Source organism: Rutidosis leptorrhynchoides, chromosome 1 (assembly GCF_046630445.1).
Source record: "Rutidosis leptorrhynchoides isolate AG116_Rl617_1_P2 chromosome 1, CSIRO_AGI_Rlap_v1, whole genome shotgun sequence".
Classification (NCBI taxonomy): domain Eukaryota; kingdom Viridiplantae; phylum Streptophyta; class Magnoliopsida; order Asterales; family Asteraceae; genus Rutidosis; species Rutidosis leptorrhynchoides.
The window spans coordinates 240,923,964-240,950,316 of NC_092333.1; positions in this window are offsets into that span (position 1 = coordinate 240,923,964).

Sequence of the window (26,353 nt, forward strand, 5' to 3'; positions counted from 1 at the left end):
AACAAGTTCCTAGAATTTGCACGTGTGTTTGATATACTTTATATATATATAAATACATTTTAGTAACAAGTTCTATTATATCGTATAATATTTTACATAATTAGTTTTAACAACTAAATCAATTAATATTATATTAATGTAGTTCATGTCATACATTTTTATTTACAATTAGTTGTTCGTGAATCGTCGGGAATGGTCGAAAGTCAAATGAATGTACAAACTAGTTCAAAAATTTTGAGACGCAACATAACGGACTTTACTTATCATGTCAGAATCATATAAAAATTAAGTTTAAATTTGGTCGGAAATTTCCGGGTCGTCACATCCGTTGCCTAGGATTGACGATTTGTTTGATCAACTTCAAGGTGCGTGTTATTTCTCTAAGATTGACTGGTGATCCGGTTATCATCAAATGCGGATCCGTGAGGAAGATATCGAAAAGACAGCATTTCGTATGCGATATCGGCATTTTGAGTTCGTTGTGAGGCATTTTGGTCTTACGAATGCGCCTGCGGTATTTATGAACCTTATTGAAGGTATTTCATATGCCCGAGAGACATATTAAATTAATGTGGCTAATGTGTTATGATCCAAGTCGGGTCATACCCAATAACAAACTTACCGACACCTTATTCGTATTTGATTTTAGCGGTTGGATCGTTAATTAAATACGCGACACTTGAACTTTAAGAAAATTGGTTTCTTTAATAACACTTGATATGTATATATATAAATCATGGAATGATTTATATAATAAGGATTTAATTATTTATAGGTTAAATAATTAATTAAGTTATGTTGCATTTTATAAAATTGGTTTTATAAAATAAAGTATACATAACAAATGATATGGAATTTTATATAATTAGTTTTATAAATAATGTAAACATAATTTATAAAATGCAAGTTTATAAAATTTGTTTTATAAAATTTAATTTTACAAAACAAGTTTATAAAAGATGCATGCTTATAAATATGTCAAGTATTATTTTATAAAAAGAAGGGAGTGGCCTTGGAATTGGATGTAAGCATGCTAGAGATTTCATCTTGGTCAAATAAAATTCCCATTCCATATACATGCAAGTCTAGACTCTTTGGAACACACACTTGCATTCAAACATATCAAGTTAGAAAAAAAAATTCTGCACTCTCTCTTCCTACTGCAGCAGGCTGTGGCCTTTCTTGGCCATAGGAGAGTTCATTTTATTTTTTTTGCAAGCTATATTCAAGTGTGATCAAATCCTAACCAAAGTACAAGGTGTTGGTGCAAAGTTTGGGTTATAACAACTTGAGGTTTCATAATTTTGGAGCTCCAATCATCATCATCATCTTCATTACTAATCAACAAGCTTGGAGTAGGTATAAACTCTTTTCTTGCTTGTAGTTTGTAAGTATGTTTCACAACTTGATCCTAATTGGGATTTAACTTTAATTGGTTAAAGTTTAACATGTTCTAAAATGGTAATTACATGCTTCCGCTTTTAATTGAATCTTAAAATGTTTTATACATAATGGAACTTGTTAAATCCCAACAATGGTATGTAGAGCCAAAGTTGATGGAATATGCTTCGAGATGATTTATTATACCCGCTATATTTTGCATTTTATGTACATGCATGAATGAAAAATGCAAAAATTAATGGGTTTGGGTGGGAGCTTCACTTTGGTCGAATTATTGGGGACCCAAAATGGGTTTTGGGTCTTCCACTTTGGCCATATTTTGGTTGCATGTTGAGTTCACAATCAAGCCTTGACCTCGTGTTTGGTTGGTTGCATGTTTGGTTGAATTAATCTATTCATTTGGTATGTAATATTAATTCATTCATGTGGTTGTAATATTCATTCAATTTGGTTTGTAATTTTATTATTTTGGTTATGTAATTTATTTTATATTTGGTATGTAAAATAGATTAGATTGTATTTTCATTTTCTAGAAAAATGTATTAGGATATATTTTTGTAAAATGAAGACACAAGATGAAGACTTGGAAGATCCATTTGGATGCAAGATTAAGTGGGAGATTTTGAAATCTCCTACTTAGTGTTATAACCCTTAACTGGTGACATTTGTTTTCGGCTAAACAAATGTCTACCAAATCGGCTTGATTGTGAACACATTTGTTTGCATGCGTGGTTGTTTTATTTCTTGTATGATTGTGGATTGTGTATGTTACTACAACAAGTTATCACACAAGTTAACAACAAGCGATATTAATAAACGGCTAAAAGGACATTAATAAACGATTATTAGGAACATGATAAGGATCATATATATAAAGTGGTTTATATCAAGTAATTGGCTAAAATTACTAGACTTGAAAATGGATTTCAAATAACCATACACTAAATGCATGTTGGTGTATGGCATAAATGTTTTCTCAAACTAGAATTAAAGAAAACTTAAAACCCTTTACACTAGGTCAACAAGTTTAAACGCCATCCTATTGTATGACACTTAAAAATATTAGGGAACTTATAATGGGATAAAGGTCACCTAACCGTTATGAGCTAACTAATAAGGTTAAGGTAAAATTCGCATGCTTGTGGGATAAAGGTCACCTAACCACTTGTATGTTAATTTTACATGTTTACAGAAGTAGGACGACTTGATTTGGGAATCATGAACTTAGGGTCACCGAAGCATGAGGAACAAATAGGCGTTGATGGAATAAATATGCCATGCAAAAGGATTGCATGATCCCATACTTTAGAAGTTGCAAAAGGATTGCAATTGTCATATAAATGACTACCTAGCTAAATTAAAATAACGGGATAAAGGTCACCTAACCGAAATTTGATTTACCGTTGGATTCTAATATTTAATAAGTCAATTAAAATTTAAAAGGGTATTGTTTATTAAATTTAAAATCGATACTTAAATGAACTTTGTTAAATTTTGTAGATGGCCGCCAATAACAACAACATGCAAAACGCACCTATTAACTTGAACAACCTATCGTTAAGGTCTCTCCTCGAGAAAGACAAACTCAACCATACGAACTTTATGGATTGGTTCCGCAATCTTAGGATTGTCCTCAAACTTGAGGATAAGGCGTATGTGTTGGAAGACCCTATTCCCGATCAACCGGACGAGGATGATACGGAAGGCATGGCTTATTGGGATAAGTATTGCGCCGATTCAATGCAAGTCGCTTGCCTAATGCTTGGGACTATGATACCCGAACTCCAAAAGGATTTTGAGCATCATACTGCATATGACATGATCACGCAATTGAAGGAGATGTTCCTTCAACAAGCACGTGTCGAGCGCTTCGAGACCGTTCGAGCGCTTCATGCATGTCGTATGGATGACTCCCAATCCATTTCATCTTATGTCCTTAAGATGAAAAGCCTCATTGATCGCGCAAACCGTCTTAATCTCAACATATCTAATGAGCTAGCCACGGATCTTATCCTAAACTCCTTGTCAAAGAGGTTTGACCAATTTGTAATTAATTACAATATGAATGGGATGGATAAGACCATTGGCGAACTTCATGGCATGCTTAGGACGGCAGAAACTAGCATGGGTAAGAGGGCTTCACCTGTGCTAATGATCAATGATGGTGGGTCCAAAGGTAACAACACCTCTAAGCCAAAGGCGGCTAAGAGGAAAGGACCCACCCATCAAGGCAAGGGAAAGGGGAGGATGGTTACCCCAACCAAAAACAAGAACAAGAAGCAAAAGGTTGCCGGACAAGCAAACCCCAAGGAAGACCCGTGCTTCGGTTGCGGTGAAATGGGTCACTGGAAACGCAACTGCCCGGTCTACCTTAAGGAGTTGAAGGAAAAGAGGGATGCGGGGCAAACCTCAGGTAATATATATATGGTATATATAGAGCTTAGTATTACTTCTTCTAATACATGGGTATTAGACACTGGATGTGGAACTCACATTTGCAATTCTTTGTAGGGGTTCAAAAGAAGTAGCAAGCAAACGGGAACATCAAGTCTCTTTATGGGTAATGGAGCCAAAGTGCAAGTGAAGGCTCAAGGAGACTTTGTATTAAAGCTTCCAAGTGGTTTGGAACTTATTTTGAACAATGTTTTGTATGCACCGGATTTATGTCGAAACATTATTTCAGTTTCCCGTTTAAAACAATGTGGTTTTTATCTTAATTTTGTTAATAATGATATCCACGTTTATTTAGATAATGTATTCTATTTTAAGGCTTCGCCTTCAAATGGAATTTATGAATTGGTTCATGATGATACATCATCTAGTAGCTCAATATACCATACTAGCACCAAGAAACTCAAAAGGGATTTGAGTGATTCCTACTTATGGCATTGTCGCCTTGGTCACATAAACAAGAACTGAATGCGTACACTTCAAAAGAATTGACTCTTGAAATCAAATGAGATGGACTCGTTTGATGTATGTGAATCTTGTTTACAAGGTAAAATGACTAAAGCACCTTTCAAAGGGACCTATGAAAGGGCTAAGGACTTATTGGGATTAATACATTTGGATGTATGTGGACCCTTTAAGCCCATAACTAGGAATGGTGAAAGATACTTCGTTACTTTCATTGATGACTTCAGCCGTTTCGGATATGTCTACTTGTTAAGACATAAGGACGAAACTTTTGAAGCATTCAAAGAGTATCAAAATGAAGTACAAAATCAACTCAATAAGACAATCAAGGTACTTCATACTGATAGAGGAGGTGAATACCTAAGCGATGCTTTCCAAGATCATCTTAGAAGTTGTGGGATTATCTCGCAACTCACTCCTCCTGGAACACCCCAACTGAATGGAGTTTCCGAAAGGAGGAACCGAACCCTAATGGATATGGTTCGATCTATGATGGCTAGAAGCACGTTTCCTCTATCATTTTGGGGTTATTGTCTATGCTCCGTGGCTCGTATTTTAAATATGTCCCCAACCAAGAAAGTGGAATGAACACCTCATGATATGTGGTTTGGAAAACCTCCATCTCTATCATACTTAAAGGTATGGGGATGTGAAGCTTACCCTAAGCGTTACGTCCCTAATAAGTTGAATGCTCGATCCACGAAGTGTATCTTCATAGGATATTCCAAGGATGATATGGGATATTATTTCTATGATCCATCCGAGCAGAATGTATTTATTGCTTGGAAGGCGGAATTCCTTGAAACTAAGTTCCTAATGGAAGGAAATAGTGAAAGGAAGATAGATCTTGAGGAGGTTCAAGATCAAGTAGATGATACACAATTGGCTGACACTAGCACTCAACATGAAAATATTGAGAGTGATCAAATGGATGATCAAAATACACAAGACGTTCGCAGATCTGGTAGGATTAGTAATCCTCCTGAGAGATATGGGTTTCTCATGGATGGTTGCTATGTGGTTGATTTGGATGAGCCAACAAACTACCATGATGCTTTATCAAGGATTGATAAGGATAAATGGCAGGAAGCCATGAACGCTGAGATGCAATCCATGTATGACAACCAAGTTTGGGAACTTGTTGAACAACCTACTGGCTCAAGGCTAGTTGATTGTAAATGGCTTTTCAAAATGAAAACTGACATACATGGAAACTTGGATACATATAAAGCTAGACTTGTAGCAAAAGGTTTCACTCAAACTCAAGGGGTTGACTATGATGAAACTTTTTCGCCTGTGGCAATGCTAAAGTCTATTAGGATATTACTTGCCATTACAGCTCATTATGATTATGAAATATGGCAAATGGATGTCAAGACCGCTTTCCTAAATGGACATCTTGAGGAAGATGTCTATATGGTTCAGCCTGAAGGTTTTGTTGATCCGAAGTGTCCTAAAAAGGTATGCAAGTTAAAGAAGTCAATCTACGGATTGAAACAAGCATCTAGAATGTGGAATCATCATTTTAATGAGGAAGCCAAGAAATTTGACTTCATTAAAAATGGTGATGAAGCTTATGTATACAAGAAGGCTAGTGGGAGCACAATCATGTTCCTTGTACTATATGTGGATGATATATTGTTATTTGGAAATGATATTCCAGAAATGCAAAGTGTTAAAACTTAGCTAAGTAAATGCTTCTCCATTAAGGATCTTGGAGAAGCATAATATGTTTTGGGGATTGGGATCTACAGGGATAGATCCAAGAAATTGATAGGTTTGAATCAAAGTGCATACATTGAAAAGATCTTGAAAAGGTTCAAGATGGAGAACTCTAAGAAAGGTTTAGTACCTATTCAAAGAGGAACACTCCTTAGTGCATCTCAGTGTCCCACCACGAAAGATGAACATGAGAGAATGAAGAAAGTCCCATATGCGTCTGCTATTGGGTCAATCATGTATGCAATGATATGCACTAGACCGGATGTGTCATGCGCTCTTAGCTTGACAAGTAGATACCAGAATAACCCAGGAAATAGTCATTGGATTTCGGTTAAAAGTATATTGAAATACCTTAGGAGGACTAAAGATATGTTTCTTATATACGGGTCTGGTGAGGAGGAACTCGCTGTAAAAGGTTACGTGGACGCGAGTTTCTAAACTGATCGAGATGATTCACGATCACAGTCCGGTTATGTCTTCACGTTAAATGGAGGTGCGGTCTCTTGGAAGAGTTCAAAGCAGGATGTTGTTGCTTTATCCACTACAGAGTCGGAGTACATCGCCGCATCATTGGTAGCTCAGGAAGCTGCATGGATGAAGAAATTCATCGACGACTTAGGAGTAGTCCCTTCCATTCAGGACCCTCTTGAGATCTTTTGTGACAACGAGGGTGCGATTGCTCAAATCAAGGAACCTCGTGCTCACCAAAAGACCCATCACATTGAGCGGAGATTTAACTACATAAGGGATGAAGTTGAAAAGGGTAAGATATGTATTCGCAAAGTTCACACAGATCTTAATATAGCGGATCCTCTCACGAAGCTCTTACATGGAGCAAAACATACTGGACATGTTTGTGCATTAGGGCTTCGATATTTTAGTGATTGGTCATGATCTGTTTAAGTATTGTAACGGAACGAAATTGTTCAAACTCATTAATATAATTATGGTATTAATTTATTTTGAGTCATGTTCCTATTTTGCATATTTTATCCATGAATAAGTAATTATTCTAAAATTCCGTAGTCGATCACATTCGTGGGAACAAGTGTGAGGTTTAGACTATTATGAACTTGGATTGGTATACATTCATGGGATGAATGTGGGGCAAGGTTGCAACCAAGGTTCATAGATATTTGTGGGACACAAATATTGGAAGACCCGCTCTCAAGACTTACTAAATAGAGCCTTTGTGGTTGATCACTTGTAATCTTGAGTAAAGGCGAATATCATTGTATCCTCTGACCTGAGATACATATTGGGTTCGGATATTTACCAAGTATTGTGCCTTGATTCTTTCCTTCGCTATTCTGAAATATGGTAGTTCATAAGGAAGAGCTCAGGTATAATGCATGGTATATATATTTAGGACGTATGTAGTCAAGAAGGAATTTGTCCCTCTTATTCGTTGAGAGTCAGATGTCTAAGGCCTGATAAAGTTAAATCTAAAAGAGAGTGATCATTCTGTATCTCTTGGATTTAACAAGACATCTAGGACGAAAGGAAATAATGAAAGATTCACCTATTCATATTCGAGATGGAACTCGAAAGGGATGATGTTATTGAATGGCACTAAGTCATAACATATTGGGGGTGATGGACGGTCGTTAGGTGGTATCCATCACTTGCATTAATTTCTTATGTTTCTCGTACAAGTGGGAGATTGAAGGTATTTCGTATGCCTGAGAGACATATTAAATTAATGTGGCTAATGTGTTATGATCCAAGTCAGGTCATACCCAATAACAAACTTACCGACACCTTATTCGTATTTGATTTTAGCGGTTGGATAGTTAATTAAATACGCGACACTTGAACTTTAAGAAAATTGGTTTCTTTAATAACACTTGATATGTATATATATAAATCATGGAATGATTTATATAATAAGGATTTAATTATTTATAGGTTAAATAATTAATTAAGTTATGTTGCATTTTATAAAATTGGTTTTATAAAATAAAGTATACATAACAAATGATATGGAATTTTATATAATTAGTTTTATAAATAATGTAAACATAATTTATAAAATGCAAGTTTATAAAATTTGTTTTATAAAATTTAATTTTACAAAACAAGTTTATAAAAGATGCATGCTTATAAATATGTCAAGTATTATTTTATAAAAGGAAGGGAGTGGCCTTGGAATTGGATGTAAGCATGCTAGAGATTCCATCTTGGTCAAATAAAATTCCCATTCCATATACATGCAAGTCTAGACTCTTTGGAACACACACTTGCATTCAAACATATCAAGTTAGAAATAAAAATTCTGCACTCTCTCTTCCTACTGCAGCAGGCCGTGGCCTTTCTTGGCCATAGAAGAGTTCATTTTATTTTTTTTGCAAACTATATTCAAGTGTGATCAAATCCTAACCAAAGTACAAGGTGTTGGTGCAAAGTTTGGGGTATAACAACTTGAGGTTTTATAATTTTGGAGCTCCAATCATCATCATCATCTTCATTACTAATCAACAAGCTTGGAGTAGGTATAAACTCTTTTCTTGCTTGTAGTTTGTAAGTATGTTTCACAACTTGATCCTAATTGGGATTTAACTTTAATTGGTTAAAGTTTAACATGTTCTAAAATGGTAATTACATGCTTCCGCTTTTAATTGAATCTTAAAATGTTTTATACATAATGGAACTTGTTAAATCCCAACACTTATGAACCAAGTGTGCCAACCTATGTTGGACAAGTCGGTAATTGTGTTCATTGACGACATACTTGTTTATTCAAAGAGTATGAAGGAACATGAAAATCATTTGTGTGAGTTGTTGAAGACGTTGCGTAAGGAGAAGTTGTATGTGAAATTCTCAAAGTGTGAATTTTGGTTAAGTGAGGTACAATTCCTTGGCCATATTGTGAATCACGAGGGGATTTAAGTGGATCCGGGAAAAATTGAAGCGGTTAAGAGTTGGGAATGATCGACTACACCTACAGAAGTCCGAAGTTTCCTTGGATTGGCCGGTTATTACCGTCAGTTTATCCAAGATTTTTCCAAGATTGATTCATCTTTAACCAAACTAACTCGGAAGAATGTGAAGTTCGAATGAGGTGATATGCAAGAAAATGCTTTTCAACTATTGAAGAGCAAATTATGCCAAGCTCCGGTGTTGGTTTTACCGGAAGGGGTGGAAGACATGGTGGTGTATTGTGATGCCTCGATTAGTGGGCTCGGTTGTGTTCTTATGCAAAGGAGCAAAGTGATCGCTTATGCCTCTAGACAATTAAAAGAGCACAAGAAGAACTACCCGACTCATGATCTTGAGTTGGCGACGGTGGTTCATGCGTTGAGAATTTGGCGTCATTATCTTTATGATGTTAAGTGTACGATTTATTCGGATCATAAGAATTTAAAATACTTCTTTAATCAACGTGACTTAAATAACTGACAACGGCGGTGGTTAGATTTGTTGAAGGATTAGGATCTTGAGATACTTTACCACCCGAGTAAAGCTAATGTGGTTGCGGATGCGTTAAGTCGGAAGAACAAGTTCTGAGTTTGCATGTAAAGTCATTGCGAACGATTCTTTCGAATGATTTTCTCGAGAAACTCGGTGAGGTTCAAATTGAGGCGATTATTAATCATAAGCATGAAGAGCGAATTCAAGGACAAACGGATTCGATTGTCCTAGGCACACATGGGTTGTTGTGTTTTCAAGGTTGGGTGTGGGTGCCAAAATTAGGTGGTCACCGTACGGTGCTACTCGATGAGGCACACAAATCGAAGTATTCTATTCATCCGGGTTCTATAAAGATGTATCTTGATTTGAAAAAAGAGTATTGGTGGCCCGGTATGAAGCGTGATGTGGTTAAGTATGTTGAGCAATGTGTTACTTGCTTGCAAGTTAAGGCCGAACATCAAAAGCCTTATGGTATGGTGCAACCGTTAGAGATCCCGAAGTGAAAGTGGGAGCATCTTACCATGGATTTTATCACTAAGTTGCCAAAAACGGCGAGAACCCAATACGATACAATTTGGGTAATCGTTGATCGGTTGACGAAAAGTGCCTTGTTTCTTCCTATACGCGAGGCGATTTTGTCTCAGATGTTGGCAAGGTTGTTCATTAAAGAGGTGATTTCGAGACACGGGGTACCGGTGTCTATTGTTTCGGATCGAGACACGCGGTTTACTTCTCGATTTTGGGGTAAGTTTCATACCGAAATGGGTACTCAAGTGAAATTAAGCACCGCTTTTCATCCTTAAATGGACGGTCAAAGCTAAAGGACCATCCAAACCTTGGAGGATATGCTTCGAGCGTGTGTAAATGACTTTGGTGGAAGTTGGGATGAGCATTTACCGTTGGTGGAGTTCTTATACAATAATAGCTACCATGCTAGTATTGGAATGCCACCGTATGAGATGCTCTATGGGCGACGATGCCGAACCCCGATTTGTTGGGGCGAGGTGGGTCAAAGAGAAATTGGTGGTACCAAAGTGGTTCTCGAGACGAACCAAAAGATTGACGTGATTCGTGCCCGCCTAAAAGCGGCATAAGATCGACAAAAGTCATATGCAGATAAGCGGAGGCGACCAATTGAGTTCAATGAAGGGGATATGGTGATGCTTAAAGTGTCGCAATGGAAGGGAGTAATTAGGTTCTGAAAGAGGGGAAAACTTGCACCTTGGATTATTGGACCTTTTAAAGTTTTGGCTCGTGTTGGTGAAGTTGCGTATCATTTGGAATTACCCGAAGAGCTTGCGGGAATCCATAACACATTCCATATTTCCTTTCTTCGCAAGTGTCTTGCGGATGACTCGATGTGGGCACTGTTGAATGAGCTTAGTTTAAATGACAAACAAGAATATGTGGAAGAGCTGATCGCTATTCTTGATGAAAAGGTTAAAGAGATTTTGAATAAGAGAATTCGGACTTATAAGGTACAATGGCGTCACCGAAAGGGGTCCGAGTGTACTTGGGAATCCGAAGAATTTGTGATGGAGCATTTTCCTTCATTACATGCTACGTGGATCGCGGGGACGCGATCGGGTCTAAGTGGGGGAGAGTTGTAACACCCTAATTTTTGACACCAGAGGGAGCCGCGCTGCGTGGCACCAGGCCGCGCCGCGGCCATACTGTGACACCGCTATTTTTTTATATATATATACGTGGCGAAAGCATTTATTTATTAATTACAAAATAAACATTAACTATTACTAAGACAACCAGTGTCACGTGTCATTACAAAATACATGTTTATACGGAGAAGATGTAGTTACAATCTGTTTTCAAAAGAACAAACTTTAAACTATAAAAGATCACATCAGAGTTAATCCTGTCAAACATAACATCACCATGCCCGTCTTCTCCCAAAAAGCACTATCTACAAAAGCTATCAATCTGCAGGGAGGAGATGGAGGAGAATTAGCACGAAGCTAAGTGAGTACGACTAACTACAGGCCATAGCATACATAAGTGTTATACTAATCATGTCACAATAGTCTAACACAAAAACATCACCCAAGTGTCGTCTACAGAGACTCTGGCGGCTCGGCCAAACCATTAACCACCAGCTGATCGGACTGGGGCTTACCAGAAGTTCCTCCACCACCGTATGTATATACATAATCCACACGAGACGGACGCGTCATTCACATATATATACACACGGCTGTCTAGGCTACCACAGAGGAACTCAACCCGCAGGTTGATCTCTCCTACCGAGGCTACCACACAATAGGGACGCATTGGGCTCCAGCAGACAAGCATCAACTAACATGCAGTCATCACAAGTACTAACTAACCACAACAATTAGTATATCTAACAAGCATGGCAATCATAATATAACATGCTTCTATATACTATATTCTCCAGTTAGTCCCACTCACCAAATACCAGTAAACGAGAAGGTATTCAGCTATCTAATCACTGAACCTTCTCTTTCTCTTTTTCTCCTGATAAAACATATACACAAGTTAGTTCCTGTTCGTTAAGATCAAATAACACAATATATAAATTTTTGTATCAAAAACTATCCGCTAAAAATTTTTGCTTAACACTTATGCACTTTCAAAATTTACATCATAAACATCAAAATACAAACGGGCATCATAACGGCTAAAAATCAACACTTAGGTAAAATATTCTGCCATGGACACTCCGTCGGTCGACTGACTCTTACAGTTGGTCGACTGTCGACACAACCGGTCGACTGACCTTCCCAGATGGTCGATTCATTTGGTATTACATCAATCGGCCGAAGGTAAACCTCAGTCGGTCGGTTCACTCAACAGTCAGTCGGTTGTCTTCGTCAATCGGCCGGTTCAACCCTCAGTCGGTCGACTATCGACCGACAGTCGATCGAGTGTGTTCATCTTCATCAGAAACTGAACAAAGGCTACGGACTTCACGATGAAATCCTCAAATCTCGATCTAGAGCTCGTTTTACACACTAAAATCGACCACAACTTGTTCACTACTTGTTATAGACTCAAAACCCACAACAATTTGACCATAACAACACTTAAATCACTTGTTTCGACACAAATTTACACTTTTATGAAAACTAACACAAAATTTTAAATTTCTTAAAGATTAGAGCATGGAAGCTTGTGATTCTTACCATAAAAGAATCAGTGAATCACAAGGAACACAAAGATATGAACAATTTGAGCTCTAGATAAAGATTAAGGATTAGGGTTTGATTGTAGGTGAAAGGGAAGGTACGGTGTGTGTGTGTGATATGGTTCTGGAAAAATGCAAGAGAGAGACAGCACTAGTCACTTAATTGGATTTAATTCCCACACTGTGCGATACACGGGTATTTATCAGTTATCTGATATCTTTCGTACAACATTTGGCAACCCAAACGAAGTCCAAATTAAATAAACAAACCTGTTCTGTGACCCTGGTCACAAACTGGTCCTAACCACATCATTAAATAATAATAAATATTAAATAAAAATAAAAGCATATAGTAACACATTACTAACTTAAGGGCAAAAATAGTAATCTTACAGCTAGGCCCAATTGAGGATGTTACAAATCTACCCCCCTTAAGAAGATTCCGTCCTTGGAATCTAGTCAAGGTCAAACAAATGGGGATAGCGTGCCCTCAATAACTCCTCAGTTTCCCACGTCAAGTTAGAACCTAAACTGTGCCGCTATTCCACTAACACCATTTGAATCTGTTTCTTTCTTAACTTTGTGACTTTCTTGTCCACTATTCTTACCGGTTATTCCACTAATTTCTTAGTCAAATCAACTTTCAAATCCTTCAACGGAAGAATCTGACTTTCATCATCCACTTTGCACTTTCTCAGATAGCACACATTGAACGTGTTGTGTATTCCTGCTAACTCTGATGGAAGATCTAAAACAACAGTCTGATCATTCAAAATTTCTTTGATCGAAAATGGCCCAATAAACCTCGGTGCTAGTTTACCACGTTTACCAAAGCTGATCACCCCTTTTCATGGCAAAACTTTCAGATAAACACGATCACCTACATTAAATGTCACAGGACATCTGTGCGGATCAACATACATCTTATGTCTGTCTCTGGCTGGTTTTAGCTTCTCACGTGCAATTTCAACCTTTTCTGCAGTTATCTGAACAATTTCAGGACCTGCAAATTGTTTCTCACCTACTTCTAACCAACATGTCGGAGTTATACACTTACGACCATACAACATTTCATATGGCGGCATTCCAATACTCGAATAATACGAATTGTTGTAAGCAAACTCTATCAGTGGAAGATGCAAATCCCAAGAACCACCATATTCTAAGACACACGTTCTCAACATGTCTTCTAATGTCTGAATTGTCCGTTCACTCTGACCGTCTGTCTGTGGATGATATGCTGTACTTAGATTCACACGTGTACCTAAATTCTGTTGTAAACTATTCCAGAAGTTCGATACAAACCTAGTATCTCTATCGGAAACTATTGACAATGGTATACCATGTCGACTAACGATCTCTTTCAAGTACAATTCTGCCAAATCACTTAACGAAGCTGTTTTACGAGTAGCTAAAAAGTGAGCACTCTTTGTTAAACGATCCACAATCACCCAGATCATGTCATGTCCTTTCTGGGTTCGGGGTAACTTGGTTACAAAATCCATCGTTATATGATCCCATTTCCACTGAGGAATTTCTAACTGTCTTAGAGATCCATACGGTTTCTGATGTTCTGCCTTAACTTGCGCACAAATATGACATTTCTCAACGAAACTTGCAACATCTGTCTTCATTGTTAGCCCCCAATACAATGTTTTCAAGTCTCTATACATCTTAGTACTACCTGGATGTACTGATAATCTCGATTTATGCGCTTCAGTAAGGATTAAATCCCTCAAATCTCCAAGCATAGGCACCCAAATTCGATCTTTATAGGTCTTTAATCCTCTAGAATCATTGCATAGGTCAAATTTTCTTTTAGTCAGTTGTTCAGTCTTTAGGTTTTCGTCATTCAAAGCTACTAATTGAACGGTTTTCAATCGATCAATCAAGTCTAAAACTATTTCAATTCTCATAAATCTAACATTTTCGATGGTTTTCTTGTGACTCAGAGCATCTGCGACCACATTTGCTTTACCCGGATGGTACTTAATCTCACAATCGTAGTCTTTAATCAATTCTAAACATCGACGTTGACGCATATTTAATTCCTTCTTCAAAAAGATATATTGAAGACTCTTATGATCTGTATAGATTTCACAATGTGTACCATACAAATAATGTCTCTAAAGCTTCAAAGCAAACACAACTGCAGTTAACTCTAAATCGTGAGTAGGGTAGTTTCGTTCATGATTCTTCAACTGCCGTGAAGCATACGCTATAACTTTATTTCTCTACATCAAAACACAACCCAGACCTGCACATGACGCATCGCAGTAGACCACAAAATCTTCTGTTCCCGCTGGTAAAGCTAAAACCGGCGCTTGACATAACAACTGTTTAAGAGTCTGAAAAGCCTTTTCTTGTTCATCAGTCCATCTAAAGGCTATATCTTTTCTAGTTAACTTATTCAACGGACCTGCTATTTTAGAGAAGTATTTGATAAATTGGCGGTAATAACCTGCTAAACCCAGAAAACTCTTAATTTCTGTCGGCATTTTCGGTGAGTTCCAATTCATTACGTCCTTTCGCTCTGCCCATCAGTTTGTGGATGATAGGCAGTACTCATGTCTAGACGAGTTCCTAATGCTTGCTGTAATGTCTGCCAGAATCTTGAAATAAATCTACCATCCCTATCAGAGATAATAGAGATTGGTATTCCATGTTTGGAGACGACTTCCTTCAAATACAGTCGTGTTAACTTCTCCATCTTGTCATCTTCGCTTATTGGCAGGAAGTGTGCTGATTTGGTGAGACGATCAACTATTACCCAAATAGTATCAAAACCACTTGCAGTCCTTGGCAATTTAGTGATGAAATCCATGGTAATGTTTTCCCATTTCCATTCCGGGATTTCAGGTTGTTGAAGTAGACCTGATGGTTTCTGATGCTCAGCTTTAACCTTAGAACACGTCAAACATTCTCCTACATATTTAGCAACATCGGCTTTCATACCCGGCCACCAAAAATGTTTCTTGAGATCCTTGTACATCTTCCCCGTTCCAGGATGTATTGAGTATCTGGTTTTATGAGCTTCTCTAAGTACTATTTCTCTCATATCTCCAAATTTTGGTACCCAAATCCTTTCAGCCCTATACCGGGTTCCATCTTCCCGAATATTAAGATGCTTCTCCGATCCTTTGGGTATTTCATCCTTTAAATTTCCCTCTTTTAAAACTCCTTGTTGCGTCTCCTTTATTTGAGTAGTAAGGTTATTATGAATCATTATATTCATAGATTTTACTCGAATGGGTTCTCAGTCCTTCCTGCTCAAGGCATCGGCTACCACATTTGCCTTCCCCGGGTGGTAACGAATCTCAAAGTCGTAATCATTCAATAATTCAATCCACCTACGCTGCCTCATATTCAGTTGTTTCTGATTAAATATGTGTTGAAGACTTTTGTGGTCGGTATATATAATACTTTTGACCCCATATAAGTAGTGCCTCCAAGTCTTTAATGCAAAAACAACCGCGCCTAATTCCAAATCATGCGTCGTATAATTTTGTTCGTGAATCTTCAATTGTCTCGACGCATAAGCAATCACCTTCGTTCGTTGCATTAACACACAACCGAGACCTTGATTTGATGCATCACAATAAATCACAAAATCATCATTCCCTTCAGGCAATGACAATATAGGTGCCGTAGTTAGCTTTTTCTTCAATAACTGAAACGCTTTCTCTTGTTCATCATTCCATTCAAATTTCTTCCCTTTATGCGTTAATGCAGTCAAGGGTTTTGCTATTCTGGAAAAGTCTTGGATGAACCTTCTGTAGTAACCAGCTAGTCCTAAAAACTGGCGTATGTGTTTCGGAGTTTTCGGGGTTTCCCACTTTTCAACAGTTTCTATCTTTGCTGGATCCACCTTAATACCTTCTTTGTTCACTATGTGACCGAGGAATTGAACTTCTTCCAACCAAAATGCACACTTTGAAAACTTAGCGTACAATTCTTCCTTCCTCAATACTTCTAACACCTTTCTCAAATGTTCACCGTGTTCTTGGTCATTCTTTGAGTAAATAAGTATGTCATCAATGAAAACAATGACAAACTTGTCAAGGTATGGTCCACACACTCGGTTCATAAGGTCCATGAACACAGCTGGTGCATTAGTTAAACCAAACGGCATGACCATAAACTCGTAATGACCGTAACGTGTTCTGAAAGCAGTCTTTGGAATATCATCTTCTTTCACCCGCATTTGATGATACCTGGAACGCAAGTCAATCTTTGAATAAACAGACGAGCCTTGTAGTTGATCAAATAAGTCGTCGATTCTCGGTAGTGGGTAGCGGTTCTTGATGGTAAGTTTGTTCAACTCTCGGTAGTCGATACACAACCTGAATGTACCATCTTTCTTCTTGACAAACAAAATAGGAGCTCCCCACGGTGATGTGCTTGGTCGAATGAAACCACGCTCTAAAAGTTCTTGTAATTGGCTTTGCAGTTCTTTCATCTCGCTAGGTGCGAGTCTGTAAGGAGTACGAGCTATTGGTGCAGCTCCTGGTACAAGATCTATTTGAAATTCAACGGATCGATGTGGGGGTAATCCCGGTAATTCTTTCGGAAATACATCGGGAAATTCTTTTGCAATGGGAACATCATTGATGCTCTTTTCTTCAGTTTGTACTTTCTCGACATGTGCTAGAACAGCATAGCAACCTTTTCTTATTAGTTTTTGTGCCTTCAAATTACTAATAAGATGTAGCTTCGTGTTGCCCTTTTCTCCGTACACCATTAAGGGTTTTCCTTTTTCTCGTATAATGCGAATTGCATTTTTGTAACAAACGATCTCTGCTTTCACTTCTTTCAACCAGTCCATACCGATTATCACATCAAAACTCCCTAACTCTACTGGTATCAAATCAATCTTAAATGTTTCGCTAACCAGTTTAATTTCTCGATTCCGACATATATTTTCTGCTGAAATTAATTTACCATTTGCTAATTCGAGTAAAAATTTACTATCCAAAGGCGTCAATGGACAACTTAATTTAGCACAAAAATCTCTACTCATATAGCTTCTATCCGCACCCGAATCAAATAAAACGTAAGCAGATTTATTGTCAATAAGAAACGTACCCGTAACAAGCTCCGGGTCTTCCTGTGCCTCTGCCGCATTAATATTGAAAACTCTTACGCGGCCTTGTCCATTCGTGTTCTCCTGGTTCGGGCAATTTCTAATAATGTGGCCCGGTTTTCCACATTTATAACAAACTACATTGGCATAACTTGCTCCGACACTACTTGCTCCGCCATTACTCGTTCCGACACCATTTGTTCCTTTCGTTCTATTAACCCCTGGTCCGTAGACCTCACACTTCACCGCGCTATGACCATTTCTTTTACACTTGTTGCAAAATTTGGTGCAGAACCCCGAGTGATACTTTTCACACCTTTGGCATAGCTGCTTCTGATTGTTGTTGTTGTTGCGGTTATTATTGTTGTTGGGATGATTGTTGTAGTTACTGTTGTTGTTGTTGTTGTTGTTGTTGTTGTTGGGCCGTTTGTTGTAGTTGCGATTGATGTTGCGATTGTTGGGATAACTGTTGCGATTATTGTTGTAATTGCTGTTGTTGTTGTATTGGTGATTCTTATCACCGTTTTCCTCCCACTTTCTTTTGACTTGCTTCACATTGGCCTCTTCAGCAGTCTGTTCTTTAATTCTTTCTTCAATCTGGTTCACTAGTTTGTGAGCCATTCTACATGCCTGTTGTATGGAGGCGGGCTCGTGTGAACTTATATCTTCTTGGATTCTTTCCGGTAATCCTTTCACAAACGCGTCGATCTTCTCTTCCTCATCTTCGAACGCTCCCGGACACAATAGGCATAATTCTGTGAATCGTCTTTCGTACGTGGTAATATCAAATCCTTGGGTTCGTAACCCTCTAAGTTCTGTCTTGAGCTTATTGACCTCGGTTCTGGGACGGTACTTCTCGTTCATCAAGTGCTTGAATGCTGACCACGATAGTGCGTACGCATCGTCTTGTCCCACTTGCTCTAGATAGGTATTCCACCATGTTAACGCAGAACCTGTGAAGGTATGCGTAGCGTACTTCACTTTGTCCTCTTCAGTACACTCACTTATGGCAAACACCGATTCGACCTTCTCGGTCCACCGTTTCAATCCGATCGGTCCTTCGGTTCCATCAAATTCCAAAGGTTTGCAGGCAGTGAATTCTTTGTAGTTGCATCCTACACGATTTCCTGTACTGCTAGATCCAAGGTTATTGTTGGTATGTAGCGCAGCCTGTACTGCGGCTATGTTTGAAGCTAGAAAAGTACGGAATTCCTCTTCATTCATATTCACTGTGTGTCTAGTAGTCGGTGCCATTTCCTTCAAAATAGTCAAATGGAACAAGTTAATCATACAGAATATTAAGAGTAGTTAATAGTATTTCGTAGCATAATATGAACTCATTTATAAAAGCTTTTTCTTCATATTAGCGTTTTATAAGTTTAAATTCGGGTAGTACCTACCCGTTAAGTTCATACTTAGTAGCTAATATACAATTCAACTACTACAATTCTATATGAAAAACTGATTATAATAATATTTCGCGTTCAAACTTTTACACAATATTTTACAAACTTACAATACCGCTTATTTTACATATAGCATTAAATATAGCACACAATAAATTTGATACAAGATGGTTGTGAAGATAATTCTAGCTAGTACACAAGTCGTTCAGCAAAGGCAATAAAGACACGTAATTCATACGTCCAGAAACAAGTCATGCATTCTGGTTTTACTAGGATTACTTCCCATCCTTGGTCTTGTGGAACATAACCGTTATGGCCGTTGATAAGACATCGTGTTGTAACGTCGTCAAAGGGACGAGGGTTACGTAATGTCCAACAGTCCCGTAACAATCTAAAAACCTCATTTCTTACCCCAATTACCGACTCCGTCACTTGTGGAAATGTTTCGTTTAATAGTTGTAGCCCGATGTTCTTGTTCACACTTTGGTGAGAAGCGAACATTACTAATCCGTAAGCATAACATGCTTCTTTATGTTGCATGTTAGCCGCTTTTTCTAAATCACGAAGTCCAATATTCGGATATATTGAGTCAAAATAATTTCTTAACCCATTGCGTAAAATAGCATTTGGGTTCCCCGTAATATATGCGTCAAAGTAAACACATCGTAACTTATGGATTTCCCAATGTGATATCCCCCATCTTTCGAACGAAAGCCTTTTATAAACCAAGGCATTCTTAGAACGTTCTTCGAATGTCTTACAAACTGATCTCGCCTTAAATAGTTGTGCCGAAGAATTCTGACCGACTCTAGACAAGATTTCATCAATCATGTCTCCGGGTAGGTCTCTTAAAATATTGGGTTGTCTATCCATTTTGTGTTTTTATACTGTAAAATAGACAAGAGTTAGATTCATAAAAAAATACTTATTAATACAAGCAATTTTTACATATATCATAAAGCATAAGCACACTTTATTACATATATTACACCACACGAATACAACTATCTTATTCCGACTCGCTTGTTTCTTCTTCTTCGGTTTTGGTTCGTTTTGCCAAGTTTCTAGGGATATATGATGTTCCCCTAATACGAGCCGTCGTTTTCCACATTGGTTTAGAAAAACCTGGTGGTTTAGAGGTTCCCGGGTCATTGTTACAACTTAAGGACTTCGGGGGTTGGCGATACATATAAAGTTCATCGGGGTTGGAATTAGATTTCTCTATTTTTATGCCCTTTCCCTTATTATTTTCTTTTGCCTTTTTAAATTCAGTTGGGGTAATTTCTATAACATCATCGGAATTCTCGTCGGAATCCGATTCATCGGAGAATTGGTAATCCTCCCAATATTTTGCTTCCTTGGCGGAAACACCATTGACCATAATTAACCTTGGTCGGTTGATTGAGGATTTTCTTTTACTTAACCGTTTTATTATTTCCCCCACCGGTTCTATTTCTTCATCCGGTTCCGATTCTTCTTCCGGTTCCGATTCTTCTTCCGGTTCCGACTCTTCTTCCGGTTCCTCTTCGGGAACTTGTGAATCAGTCCACGAATCATTCCAATTTACATTTGACTCTTCATTATTATTAGGTGAGTCAATGGGACTTGTTCTAGAGGTAGACATCTATCACATAATATCAAACGCGTTAAGAGATTAATATATCACATAATATTCACATGTTAAAAATATATAGTTTCCAACAAAATTTGTTAAGCAATCATTTTTCAAGTAAACACGGTCGAAGTCCAGACTGACTAATGCGTCCTAACAAACTCGATAAGACACACTAATGCAAAATTCTGGTTCTCTAAGACCAACGCTCGGATACCAACTGAAATGTCCCGTTCTTATTGATTAAAAACGTTCCATATTAATTGATTTCATTGCGAGGTTTTGACCTCTATATGAGACGTTTTTCAAAGACTGCATTCATTTTAAAACAAACCATAACCTTTATTTCATCAATAAAGGTTTAAAAAGTTTTACGTAGATTATCAAATAATGATAATCTAAAATATCCTGTTTACACACGACCATTACATAATGGTTTACAATACAAATATGTTACAACAAAATAAGTTTCTTGAATGCAGTTTTTACACAATATCATACAAGCATGGACTCCAAATCTCGTCCTTATTTAAGTATGCGACAGCGGAAGCTCTTAATAATCACCTGAGAATAAACATGCTTAAAATGTCAACAAAAATGTTGGTGAGTTATAGGTTTAACCTATATATATCAAATCATAATAATAGACCACATGATTTCATATTTCAATACACATCCCATACATAGAGATAAAAATCATTCATATGCTGAACACCTGGTAATCGACATTAACAAGATGCATATATAAGAATATCCCCATCATTCCGGGACACCCTTCGGATATGATATAAATTTCGAAGTACTAAAGCATCCGGTACTTTGGATGGGGTTTGTTAGGCCCAATAGATCTATCTTTAGGATTCGCGTCAATTAGGGTGTCTGTTCCCTAATTCTTAGATTACCAGACTTAATAAAAAGGGGCATATTCGATTTCGATAATTCAATCATAGAATGTAGTTTCACGTACTTGTGTCTATTTTGTAAATCATTTATAAAACCTGCATGTATTCTCATCCCAAAAATATTAGATTTTAAAAGTGGGACTATAACTCACTTTCACAGATTTTTTACTTCGTCGGGAAGTAAGACTTGGCCACTGGTTGATTCACGAACCTATAACAATATATACATATATATCAAAGTATGTTCAAAATATATTTACAACACTTTTAATATATTTTGATGTTTTAAGTTTATTAAGTCAGCTGTCCTCGTTAGTAACCTACAACTAGTTGTCCACAGTTAGATGTACAGAAGTAAATCGATAAATATTATCTTGAATCAATCCACGACTCAGTGTATACGTATCTCAGTATTGATCACAACTCAAACTATACATATTTTGGAATCAACCTCAACCCTGTATAGCTAACTCCAACATTCACATATAGAGTGTCTATGGTTGTTCCGAAATATATATAGATGTGTCGACATGATAGGTCGAAACATTGTATACGTGTCTATGGTATCTCAAGATTACATAATATACAATACAAGTTGATTAAGTTATGGTTGGAATAGATTTGTTACCAATTTTCACGTAGCTAAAATGAGAAAAATTATCCAATCTTGTTTTACCCATAACTTCTTCATTTTAAATCCGTTTTGAGTGAATCAAATTGCTATGGTTTCATATTGAACTCTATTTTATGAATCTAAACAGAAAAAGTATAGGTTTATAGTCGGAAAAATAAGTTACAAGTCATTTTTGTAAAGGTAGTCATTTCAGTCGAAAGAACGACGTCTAGATGACCATTTTAGAAAACATACTTCCACTTTGAGTTTAACCATAATTTTTGGATATAGTTTCATGTTCATAATTAAAATCATTTTCTCAGAATAACAACTTTTAAATCAAAGTTTATCATAGTTTTTAATTAACTAACCCAAAACAGCCCGCGGTGTTACTACGACGACATAAATCCGGTTTTACGGTGTTTTTCGTGTTTCCAGGTTTTAAATCATTAAGTTAGCATATCATATAGATATAGAAAATGTGTTTAGATGATTTTAAAAGTCAAGTTAGAAGGATTAACTTTTGTTTGCGAACAAGTTTAGAATTAACTAAACTATGTTCTAGTGATTACAAGTTTAAACCTTCAAATAAGATAGCTTTATATGTATGAATCGAATGATGTTATGAACATCATTACTACCTTAAGTTCCTTGGATAAACCTACTGGAAAATAGAAAAATAGATCTAGCTTCAACGGATCCTTGGATGGCTCGAAGTTCTTGAAGCAGAATCATGACACGAAAACAAGTTCAAGTAAGATCATCACTTGAAATAAGATTGTTATAGTTATAGAAATTGAACCAAAGTTTGAATATGATTATTACCTTGTATTAGAAAGATAACCTACTGTAAGAAACAAAGATTTCTTGAGGTTGGATGATCACCTTACAAGATTGGAAGTGAGCTAGCAAACTTGAAAGTATTCTTGATTTTATGTAACTAGAACTTGTAGAATATATGAAGAACACTTAGAACTTGAAGATAGAACTTGAGAGAGATCAATTAGATGAAGAAAATTGAAGAATGAAAGTGTTTGTAGGTGTTTTTGGTCGTTGGTGTATGGATTAGATATAAAGGATATGTAATTTTGTTTTCATGTAAATAAGTCATGAATGATTACTCATATTTTTGTAATTTTATGAGATATTTCATGCTAGTTGCCAAATGATGGTTCCCACATGTGTTAGGTGACTCACATGGGCTGCTAAGAGCTGATCATTGGAGTGTATATACCAATAGTACATACATCTAAAAGCTGTGTATTGTACGAGTACGAATACGGGTGCATACGAGTAGAATTGTTGATGAAACTGAACGAGGATGTAATTGTAAGCATTTTTGTTAAGTAGAAGTATTTTGATAAGTGTATTGAAGTCTTTCAAAAGTGTATAAATACATATTAAAACACTACATGTATATACATTTTAACTGAGTCGTTAAGTCATCGTTAGTCGTTACATGTAAGTGTTGTTTTGAAACCTTTAGGTTAACGATCTTGTTAAATGTTGTTAACCCAATGTTTATAATATAAAATGAGATTTTAAATTATTATATTATCATGATATTATCATGTATGAATATCTCTTAATATGATATATATATACATTAAATGTCTTTACAACGATAATCGTTACATATATGTCTCGTTTAAAAATCATTAAGTTAGTAGTCTTGTTTTTACATATGTAGTTCATTGTTAATATACTTAATGATATGTTTACTTATCATAGTATTATGTTAACTATATATATATATCCATATATATGTCATCATATAGTTTTTACAAGTTTTAACGTTCGTGAATCACCGGTCAACTTGGGTGGTCAATTGTCTATATGAAACATATTTCAATTAATCAAGTCTTAACAAGTATGATTGCTTAACATGTTGGAAACATTTAATCATGTAAATATCAATCTCAATTAATATATATAAACATGGAAAAGTTCGGGTCACTACACACTGCCTATAAGTGTTGTAGCAAGGTTTAAGTATATCCATTCTATAAATAAATAAATATCTTGTGTAAAATTGTATCGTATTTAATAGTATTTCCTGCTAAAATTAATAGTATTTTATACCACTCCGCTACCACATCAAGTATTTTTGGCGCCGCTGCCGGGGAATCTCTTAAAAGCCGGAAGCGCAACACTAATATAAAAAAAAAAGATTTTTATTTTACTTTTATTAAACTTCTTTTTTTATAAAAATACGTTTTAAATATTCGAAAATATAAAGAGAAAAACAAAAATTTATATATTTTTAAGAGTTTGTTAAAAGTTTTATAAGTCTCTTTATTTTTATTTTAGTTTATAAAAATATAAGTTTTATTTAAATATCTTTTAAAAATATAAAATAGAAAATAAACTAAAAAAAAAAAACGTCAAATTTAAACTGTTCCAGAGTTGAAAACTGGAACCCCGCGACTCGCGGGGTTTGCTGCTTTGAATACCGCAAGTCGCGGAGATAACCTGACACGCCGACAGAACCCTAATCAGGCATTAATTACGAATTATTATTATAATTATTAATATAAAACCCTAATTAGGTTTTAATTAAATATGTATTTTAGTTTTTATTAATATTTTGTTTAATTAGTTTAATTAATTTGTAAAATTAGTAGTTTTAATAAATAAATAATATAAAAATAATATTTTTATAAAAATTGTACTTTTTACAACTTTTTGTATATTTTTATATTTTGTCCCTTTTTAATCGTTTTAGCGTAATATTTGTATTTTTAGCCCATATTTAGTTTGAAAACTTAGTTTTTGCCATAGTTATTTTTACTTCTAGATTTTTAGGCTTTGCCGTAGAATTCCTTAAGTGCTTTTTCTTTAGACTAAGATTTAGGTGCTTTAAAATTTTGCGACGCCTTTTTAAGTTTTAGTTTCTTTTTAAGTTATTTCCAATTGGGATTTAGTTTTTATTGTAAGCTTTAATATTTTTAGACGACTTTTACCTATGTATCAATTATCATTCCAATTAGTAATCTCAATTTGCGATTATAATTTTAAGTTAGTTGTAGTAATAAGGTTAGGTTAGTCAAGTGTTTTTAAGTTTTATAAGTTTCTTTTATTTTTCCGTCACCTTTTATTTTTCAACCATTTTTCTTTTTCGACCTTTTTCCGACGAACTTTTTTTTCTTTCTTATTTCTCGCTATTCTAGTTTTAGGACATAGATTTTTATTCTACTTCTTATCTAAATTTCTTAAAATTACGAAAATTTATTTTAAGTGGTTAAATTAATAGACATCAAAATTTTCTGGTTCGTAGTAATAGTTGGATTTGTACGTGGACCGGGTTATTGGAGCCAAACAGTCCTCAATTATATTGAGACCAAACGAATCCTGCCCCTCTGCTGCATCTTTTGGCTATTCAAAACGTGGGCAAAATCAGAAAAGTCTATTGGTTAGATAACTTATTATAATTTTTCTTTCCTTTTAAAACTAATAGGATATTCAGTGAATGCACCGAGCAAGACGATCACCACCTTTTGTACGTTCACCACCTGTAACTAGATCAAGACATTTAGCAAATATAACCGCCGATGATTTTTCTTTAGAATCGTCATCCAGTCGACCAAGTACTTCAGTTCAAATTTCCGATAATCCATTTTTTGAACCCGACCTCACAATTGAGAATCCGGAGAATATTCAGGAACGGTTCGTAGATCCTGAACCATTAAACTTTCCTCCGGAACCACCAATCATTCAAACAGAGATTGTTGAGGAACGAACCATTAAATCAGAATCCTCTAGTGATTCCGATTCAACAAATTCAATTATGGAGAATCTGGAACCTTTAAGTATGGAAGACCGAATGAGAGCTAAACGCACTGGCCAAGGTCACGCAATTACTCATCCAGACATTAATGCGCCAGATTATGAAATCAAAGGACAAATTCTACACATGGTGACTAATCAATGCCAATTTAGTGGTGCGCCTAAGGAAGATCCAAATGAACATTTACGTACCTTTAATAGGATCTGCACACTATTTAAAATCCGAGAAGTAGAGGATGAACAGATATATCTCATGTTATTTCCCTGGACTTTAAAGGGAGAAGCCAAAGGTTGGTTGGAATCGTTACCTGAAAGGGCGATCGATACATGGGATGTTT